General features: G+C 41.4%; 1 pseudogene; it reads left to right on the forward strand.

Annotated features, from left to right (window-relative positions):
- The first annotated feature begins 5,178 nt into the window (after nt 1-5,178).
- Nucleotides 5,179-6,279, forward strand: LOC125387815 (eukaryotic translation initiation factor 2 subunit 1 pseudogene; annotated as a pseudogene).
- Nucleotides 6,280-10,294: the final 4,015 nt, after the last annotated feature.

The raw sequence follows: 10,294 nt of genomic DNA on the forward strand, positions 1-10,294 counted from the left end.
TGTCTCAAATAAATATATAAATGTGAAGGGGGGCAACCTGCGTGAGTGGATAATGTTGCTCCCAGAAGTCATAGATTCTATTAAGCAAAAATGAGAGGCTCAAATGAGAAATACTTCCTTGTAAATTGCTGGTCACTGAGGACCCAGAGGCCCCCAAACAATCCAGGCTATTGCTACTGCTCTTGTTGTCCCCCAGAACTAGATGGTAAGACCCTGTTGTTGAAGACAGCATACATGCAAACATCAAGCTGGGACTGAGTTAGAATCTTCTTCCTATTGGGTAGATGTCATGGTTCCGGACATGCTTCACAAGCGGAGGGGATAGTAGTTGTTAATGGTCCTAGCAAGCTGGGAATTACATGAGCTACAGTAGTGTTCCTATTGGTGCAATAGTGGAAGGCTTGTTATGGAAATAGCCAACTATTTGTTTGTTTGTTTTGGGTTTTTGTTGTTGTTGTTGTTGTTTGAGAAAGAGTTTCTCTGTGTAGCCTTGGCTGTCCTGGAACTCACTCTGTAGACCAGGCTGGCCTCAAATTCACAGAGATCTGCCGGCCTCTGCCTCCCTAGTACTAGGATTAAAGGCGTGCAACACCACTGCCTGGCAGCCAATTACTTTTTTAAAACAGCATTTTACACTCACTCCACAGGTTGAATTCATAGCTGGTACAATAAACCTGGTCAAAAGTCTGTGGCTAGGAAAACCATAGCAGAGTGTGAGGGGTGTGGCTGCGACTCTTCTTTAAAAGCAAAACAGCCCTAAAACTACCTTCTAAATATCTGTTTATGCTGCTAGATTGCTGCTGCTTTTAACCTTGACCAGAGGAAGCATCTGCTTACAATGGGCAACAGTTAACGCAGCTCATACTGGCCAGAGTGTTGAGAATAAGTGATTGTCGAATGCGCAACCCTAAATTGGACATTTATATCATTCCCTCTAGCTCAGGGAGCATCTCAGGAGGAGGAAGAAAAACATGTAGAAAACTGGAGGACAGGAAAGAGTGCTGTGTAATGCAGTATTGTGGACATGCCATGGCTTTTGTACCCGGAAACTCACAGCAGCTGTGGCTGCTGGACAAGACTAACCCCATCAACATGTCATCGTGGATGGAGAAGGGGCCTCAAGAGTCTCATTTCTCCATGAGGAGCTATGGGCAGTGAATGGTTGCTGAACAGGGAGTTCTATTACTCAGTAATATAGCCACTGACTGGTAAGTTGCCCTTGTAAATGAGAAGTAAATAAGCTCTTCTTACTCAAATAATTCACCCTCCGTGTTCATATCAGCAACCCTAACTAAGTGTAGTGGGACACATACACATAAATGGGGATATGAAAGCAGGAAAGGATTTCTCAGGAAGAAAGGGGGGTCTGGGGAGAGCCTAAGGAGGGGAAAGAGAGTAATGAGGGACCATTACACACGTGTATGAAATTATGAAAGAAGAAATACATTTTTCAGAGGAGTCTGGAGGAACAGTTAAGAGCTCTTGCTGCTCTTCTAGAGGACCTGGGTTTAGTTCCCAACCCCCACACGAGGCAGCTCACAATTATTAGTAACTACAACTCCACTTAACTCTGGGAATAACTGCGCATACACGCGCACGCGTGCACACACACACACACACACACACACACACACACTAAATCTTTGAATTTTTTAAAGAAAAAAATGAGGTGCAGGAGCTGGAGAGATGGCTCAATGGCTAAGAGCATTTGTTACTCTTCTGTAAGACCACTGTTCAGTTTGCAGCACCCATGTCAGGTGGCTCACGACTTGTAACTCTAGCTTCAGAGGATCCAGCAATGGAAGAAGAAAAGTATCTTCAACAAGTGCTGCTGGCCTAACTGGATGTCACTATATAGAAGATTGCAAATAGAGCCGTATCTATCACCCTGCATAAAACTCAAGTTCAAGTGGATCAAAGACCTCAACATAAAAAAAAATACACTGAGCCTGATAGAAGAGGAAGTGGGGAGTAGCCTTGAACACATTGTCCCTGGAAGCAACTTCCTGAAGAAAACACCAATAGTGCAGACATTAGTGTTAGATTGACAATTCATAAACTGGACCTCATGAAACTGAAAAGCTTCTGTAAGGCAAAGGGCACTGCTGGGGACAAAATAGAAGCCCACAGAATGGAAAAAAAATTCATCAACTCCACATCTGAAAGAGGACTAATTTCCAAAATATATAAATAACACAAGAAATTAGACATCAACAAACCAAATAATCCAATTTAAAAATGGGATACATATCTAAACAGAGAATTCTCAACAGAGGAATCTCAAATAGAAGAGAAACACTTTGAGAAAAGTTCAATGTTCTTAGTCATCAGGGAAATCCAAATCAAAACTACTTTGAGATTCCATTTTGATCAAAATGGTTAGAATAAAAAACACAAGTGATAGCTCATGCTGGCAAGGATGTGAAGCAAGGGAAACACTCCTCCACTGATGGTGGGAGTGCAAATTTGTGCAGTCACTTTGGAAATCAGTATGGTGGTTTCACAGAAATTTGGGAATCCATCCATCTCCAGACCCAGTTATACCACTCTGGACATATACACAAAGAACACTCCATCCTATCACAAGGACACTTGCCTAAGTATAGTCATAGAGGCTTTCTTTGTAATAGCCAGAAACTGGAAACAGCCTAGATGTCCCTCAATTGAATAATGGATAAAGAAAATATGGTACATTTACACAATGGAATATTATTCAGTTGTTAAAAGCAATGACATCATGAAATTTGCAGGCAAATGGATAGAACTAGAAAAAGTCTGTAATTGGAGGTTTCTCTCCCACCCACCAGTTCCCGAATAACTACTCTGAGGTTTAATATTAATGAAAAATTGTTTGGCCTATGGCACAGGCTTGCTATTAACTAGCTCTTACAGCTTAAATTAACCCATTTCTATGCTATGTTTTACCACAAGGCTCATGGCTTGCTACCTCAAATCTTGCTTCCCCAGCAACTGCTGGTGTCTCCCAGACTCTGCCTTCTTTTTCCCTTTAATTTTTCTTGGATTTCCCACCTGGGCTCAATTCTGCCTGTCTATTGGCCAAATCAGCTTCTTTATTAACCAAATAATAAAACATATTCACAGCACACAGAGAGGTATTCCACATCATCATCCTAAGTGAGATAAACCAGACCCAGAAAGACAAACATGGTCTGCATACACTTATAAGTAGATATTAATTTTAAAGTAAAATATAATAATGCTATGGTCCACAGACCCAGAGAGGGTAAGTAACAAGGAGGGCTCAAGGGGGAATGCAAGGATCTCCCTTGGGAGGGAAACAGAATAGATTTTCAAGGTGGACTAGGAGCAGATTAGGAACTGGAGGGATCAGGTGGGGTCAGGAAAGAAGAAACTACTGGGAGAAATGACTGGAATTGGGGGCAAAGGGATGAGGTGGAAATCTAGTGCAAAGGAAACTCCATGGAATCTATGATAGTAACCCTAGCAATGACTCCTAGTAATGGAGGATACAGAGCCTGAACTGGTCATCATCTGTAACCACGCAAGCCCTCAAGTAGAGTGATTGGGACACCAACCCAGCCACAGAACCTTCAACCTACAGTTTGTCCCATCTACAGAGTGTTCTGGGACTGGAGCCTAGCAGTATCATGATCAAAGAGATAGACTGTAATGGTCTGTCCAGTCTCTTTAAAAGACAAGCCCCACCCACTCCCCCCTCTGTCCACTGAGGCAAGCGGATCTTCCTTCTGCTTCCAGCTTGAGCTCCTCCCTTTTCCATCTCTCTCCTGAAGCGGCTGCTTCTGCTTCTCTCCCTTCTTCCTCCTTCTCCCCTTCCCCCCTCCTCCTCGTCCTCCTTCTCTCTCTCTCTTTCTCTTTCTCTCTCTCTCTCTCTCTCTCTCTCTTTCTCTCCCTCCCTTGGCTGTTCCCCCTTCTCTCCTTCTCCCCTTTCCTCTTTCCTTCCATAACCCACTAAATACTAAATAAATATCCAGTCTCACTCTGCATGGCGTGTGCCTGTCGATCTCATTCTCTCACCCGCCACGCAGCTCCCCGCCTGGGACTTGCTGTTCCTCGTGGCCCACTGCCTGCTGCTGCCACTCAGGAAATGGTGCCATAACAGAGACTCCATCCAGCAACTGATGGGAGAGATGCAGAGTCCTACAGTCAAATATTAGGTGGAGCTCAGAAAGTGCTATGGAGGAGGGAAGGAAGGATTGGAGAAACCAGAGGGGTCAGAGACACCAGGAGAACACACTCCACAGAATCAACTGGTTGGAAGTCATGGGGCTTCACAGAGATCAGGGAACCTGCAGAGGTCTGACCTAGGTCCTCTACATACATGTTATAGCTGAGTAGCTTGGTGTTCCTGTGGAATTTCTAACAGTGGGAGCTAGGACTTTCTCTGACTCTTTTGCTTATTTGTGGGCCCCTCTCCCCAGGCTGCCTCATCCAGTCTGGTGTGATGGTACACGTCTTGTTCTACTGTAGCTTGTTATGCTGTGTTAAGTTGCTGTCCCTTGGAGGCCTGTTCTTTTCTGAGGGGAAGGTGAGTCTAGGGTCGAGAGGAGGTAGGGGAGAAGACTGGGGAAGAGGAAGGATGAGGAACTTTGTCTGGATATAATGTATGAGAGAAGAATAAAGATAAAATGAAATAAAATAAATATAAAAATAAAGAGAAATCTGAGAAAATCAAAGAAAGCAAACCACTAAGCAGTGTTCCTCTGTGGTCTCTGCTTCAGTTCCTACCTCAGGATTCCCGTCTTGGCTTCCCTCAGTGATGGACTATAACCTGTAAGCTAAATAAACTTTTTTCCTCCCCAGGTTGTTTTTAGTCAGTGTTTTATCATGCACTCAAAACCAAACCAGAACATAAACAAAATGTGTGCACGTGGATACATTTTCTCTCTACAGAAAATCTACTAAAAAAATGTCTCTGCTGTTTATCAGTAAGAAACCACTTAGTAAACTGCTTTATCCATCTTAAATTATATGCAGCCATTAAAAATAAGTAAGCAATTCAATATGCTTGAAAGGGAGGTAGAGTGATACCGTGAGAGGTGGATCTGCATGCACTCGGGGTTGAGCGAAGCGTACACTGAGGAGGTTCTGTGTCCAGCGCTGCTCTACCAAATCTCTTCATTTCATTAAGAAGCACGGTGTGGGACCCTAGTTTGGGATTCACACTTACACCTCAGAATGCCGGGTCTAAGTTGTAGAGTTTATCAACACAGATTCCCTGAGGTGGAAGATGTAGGGATGATGGATGTAAGATCCATTGCTGAAATGGGGGCTTATGTCAGCTCGTTGGAATATAATAACGTTAAAGGCATGATTCTTGTTAGTGAATTATCCAGGAGACGTATCCATTCTATAAACAAACTGATCCGCATTGGAAATTCAGCAACGAATGTGTAGTTGTTATTAGAGTGGACACAGAAAAAGGATATATTGATTTGTCAAAAAGAAGATTTTCTCCAGAGGAAGCAATCAAATGTGAAGACACATTTACAAAATTCAAAACTGTCTGTAGCATTCTTCCCATGTTGCTGAGGTACTAGAATATACCAAGGATGAGCAGCTGGAAAGCCTGTTCCAGAGGACTGCTGGGTCTTTGATGACAAGTACAAGAAGCCTGGCTATGGTGCTTATGAGGCCTTTAAGCATGCAGTCTCAGACCCATCTTGGATAGTTTAGATCTGAACGAAAATGAGCAGGAAGTACTCATTAGCAATAGCATGAGGCATTTGACCCCACAAGCTGTCAAACTTCGATCAGATACTGAAGAAGCTTGCTATGATTATGAAGGAATTGATGCTGTGAAAGAAGTCCTGAGAGCAGGTTTGAATTGTTCTACAGAAACCATGCCCATCAAGATTAACCTAAGAGCTCCCTTCGACCCAGGTATGTGATGACAACGACCTAGGGAGAACAGAAGGCCTCTCTGTTCTCAATTCAGCTATGGCAGTCATCAAAGAGAAGATTGAGGAGAAGAGGGGTATGTTCAGATGGAGCCCAAAGTGGACACCGATACAGATGAGACTGAATTTGCAAGGCAGCTGGAACGGCTTGAGAGAGAAAATGCGGAAGTGGATGGAGATGATGACGCAGAAGAAATGGAAGCCAAAGCTGAAGATTAGCCTTGTGGGAAACAGTCTGATTTAAGGAATACAAAGCTGCCCTTCCTGGCTGTAAACCCTAGACTTGAAAGTTTTCCAGTATTGAAAACTTCTAAGCTGAATATTTTTATTTCCAAGTATTCAAGTGTTCAACAAAACAGAATCTAAACACCCTCCTTGTGTCAGCTGATTCTACATAGAAACTCTAACACTTCAAACATTTTTTAAGGGAGTGGCTTGATTTGACCAGAGGCAAATCTTAAAGAGCAGCCCTAAAATTGGGCTCTCGGTTTCCATTTCTGATGTCTCTGGATTCAGTGCCTCCATGAGATTTACCAGGGGCACCCAACACCAACAGTCTCAACCTTTCTATATAAAATGTATTCAAGCCAACATCAAATAAATTTCTGGGATATTAAAAAAAGAAAGGAAGGTATATTGAATATTACTAACTGAGAAAAGCAGTGTCTACACAAGTTGACAACAGGAAAGAAAATACTTGAAAATGCATAAACTAGGTTGGTAATAATACACAGTAGACCGAGGAACAAAACTGATGAAAGCCGTGGGGAAGAGAGGCCGACTTCAGTGTGTGTCCTTATAACTCCTGAATGTCGTGCCATGTGCATAAGTTCTTAGACTGGAAACTGGAATATCATATAAGCATCTGTTTCCTACAGTTTACATCATTAACAGGAGAATATTAATGGAAACCCCCCTGCCCCAAAATTCTAAGTGCATGATGGAAGAAAGAAGGGGAAGAAAAATTTCAGACAGACAGAAATAAAACTTGTGTGTAGTTCTGATCAAAACACCTGAAAATGGTTTGAGCAGGAAGCAGTTACTTTGCTCACAGTTTCAAAGGACTCAGTCCCTGATTAATCGGCCCCACACCCGGGGGCAGAACATCAGGCTGGTGGGAGGGCATAGCAGAGGACAGTCTTTGTGCAGTGGCAGAAAGGAAACATCTTGTCCTCTAAAAGATCACAGAAGCTGACTTGAGTGGGGATGGGAAGGGTGGGGAATGCTAAAAGTGTGGGAGGAAGATTAGAGTGGGTGCAGTAACCAGAATGCACTTCGTATATGTATGAAATTGTTAATAATAATAATAATAAAAAAGCTTTAGAGTTTTACTTTGTTTTTGGTGATAGGGTCTCACTATATAGCCCTGGCTAGCCTTGAACTCACAGTAGGATCCACCTGCTTTCCCCTCCGAGGGCAGGGATTAGAGGCATGTGCCACCATACTCGGTTTAAAAGGTATTTTTTAAAAGAGTTTTCAGAACATCTCTAATTATCAGTCCTGGTTGAGGACTGAGTGCTCAACTCATTAGCCTGTGGGGAAATCTCATCTGTGGCCGTAACAGGAAATAAGAGAAGCCTCCTAGTAAGAAGGATGAATAAGCTCCACCAACAGTGACATCTACACCACAATAAAAACACAGCATTGAAGTCTTAGTGTCAGGAGACAGATTTCAGCAATACAACAGGAAGCTCAGGAATATAATTTTTCACAAGAATTTTAGTACATGATAAAGATATCTCTATATAAAGAGATAAGATTATTTTTTAATACATAGCAGAAGAGTAATTGATTGGCAGTTCGGGGAGGAAAGAAAGAATGTAGGGTCTCCTTATACACTTTGCATTATAACAAATTCCATTTGACTTGAATATTAAGCACATCTGAAACTGTAACGTCCAGGAGAAAATAGGATTAAATGTTTATCAAAATAAAGAAATTTTGACTTGTCCTACCTTAGAGAAAAGACTAAAAAGTACTTGACTTACATAAAACTTGGTGGAAAAAATAGCTCATAGGTAATATAACACCAAAATTAAAGACAAGCAACACATTAGAAGACACATTTATAAGGCATACACTAGAAAAGATTAATACTGCTATCTCAAGAATTCACACAAGTTGACAAGAATCCCATGAACATGTTAGCTAATAGCTGAGCAAACTACTGATAAGCAAAATAATTCACAAATGAATAAACAATAAACATGCAAAAGATTTGTATTAGGGTTCTCTAAAGTAACAGAAGTTATAAAATGAATATATACACATATATGTGTATATACGAACACATACATATATGTGGGATTTATTAAAATGACTTATAGGCTGTGGCCCAGCTAATCCGACAAAGGTTACCTACAAATGGAAGGTCCAAGATCCCAGTAGTTGTTCGTTTCATGAGGCTGGATGTCTCAGCTGGTCTTCAGAATACCCTGGAATCCTGAAGAAGTAGGCTCTAATGCTAGTGAGGCAAGAGCAAGCAGGCAAAGAGTGAAACTTCTTTCTTCCATGTCCTTTACATAGGTTTCCAGTAGACTGCATGACCCAGATTGGGGATGGGTCTTCCCACCTCAAAAGATCTAAATTAAAGGTTTATCTTCCCACCTCAAAGATCCGATATCTGGATTAGAAGTGATTCTTCCCACTTCAAACTAAGCAAAACTCCCTCACAGGTGTGTCCATCCATTTTTGGGTTTTAGTTCCACCTGTAGCCAAGTTGACAGCTAAGAAAGGCCATCACAACATCCACCTTTACTAGTTATTAAGAAGAAACAGATTAGAAGAAGCATGGTATTTCTTTTACTGAATTAACACCCTGTCAAATTAAAATAAATGCTAATGCTTACATTTTAAGATGATATTACTGATAGCTATGTTTATTGTGAGTGGTATTTATAAATTAATATTCCTGATTAGAAAAGTAATAATGATAAAAAATGTTCAGATCCCTACACCTAATAAATCTATGTTAGATAATTAATTCAGAGCAGGGTAGAAACATGAAGTTATAGCCAAAGCCTGTGAGTCCATTCCCACATGTCTCACTAAATTAGACCTTACTGGACCATATTCCTATGCCTCTGCTATCCAGTGATAGCAGTCATGAGTCATATGCACCAATCTGTTTTCCACAAGCAAATAAACTCTCTAAGAGATATTCTGTCCACCCTGCTTCCCACAGCACCACAGATCTCAGGATGGTGCCTGATACAATGTAGGAACCCAAATGCTAATCAATAAATTTCTGACTATAAAGAACAATGTTGTCCTCAGCTAAGCTTGGAGCTTTCATGTCTCAAAGGAAGTCTTATGTCAATTCACATTAACTTTCCATGTATTTTCTCATATGAGGTCTTTGTTGGTTGCCTTAGAACAATCCTTTTGTACACTGTGAATATGTATTTTTTCTCATTGATTTAATCAAGAAATAACTGATCATTAGCTAGGTAGGAAGAGGTTAGACAGGAGAACCAGACTGAGGAAACACTGGGAAGAAGAAGGGCAGAGTCACCAGGAGACGGGGGGGGGGGGGCAGGGAAGAAGCAAGATGAACATGCCATGCCATGCTGAAAAAATATAACACTACATGGAAGACTGTAGATAAGAAATATGGGTTAATTTAAGATGTAAGAGCTAGTTAGTAACAAGCCTAAGCTATCAGCTGAGCATTTCTAATTAATGATAATCATCAGTGTGGTTGTTTGGGAGCTGGCTGGTGAGACAGACCTAAATGTCAGGACAAAAGTTTCTGCCTATGAATGGTGCCCAAAGTCTGGGGCCATGTACAGCCACATAAAGCCTGAGAAAGTTTTCAAAAAATAAAGTTTCAAAATACAGTCAAATGTGGCTTCCTGGTGACTACCATCTCTCGGTTAGGCTTGGTGCTAATGGCAAACAGAAGCAAGGCTCTTGTAAGATGCCCTGCTACCAGGCACTTTAATGGGTTTATGAACAGCAGGAAGCTTCCTACTCAGTGACAGCTTGGACCCAAAAGTTTCCCAGAGTTGGGATGGTAAATGTGGTTCCCACAGATACCTCCACCATAAGGCTAGGCTCTCAGGGAACTGAGGGAGGAGGAGACAGCTTCCAGCATGCCATGAGCTAAACTGCCAGTGGTTTAAGTTGTACTCATGCAGACAAAGAAGATTACAGATATGCAATAAAGAAGAATTCAGACAGAAGAGAGCTCTAAGTAGGTCACAGCATGTTTTAAAATATACTTAAGCTTGAAAAGGAAAGGAGAAAGGGTATAGACTATCATACAAAAATAGTTTAAAAAGCAATAAAGTCCTTTTAAAAAGGAGTAAAATAATATAAAAGAAAAAAGTCACATAAAGATGGAAAATACATGGAAATTTTAGATCCTGTATGTTACTATGTTATATTTAAAT

This window comes from Myodes glareolus, chromosome 11 (assembly GCF_982192425.1).
Source record: "Myodes glareolus chromosome 11, mMyoGla1.1, whole genome shotgun sequence".
Classification (NCBI taxonomy): Eukaryota; Metazoa; Chordata; class Mammalia; order Rodentia; family Cricetidae; genus Myodes; species Myodes glareolus.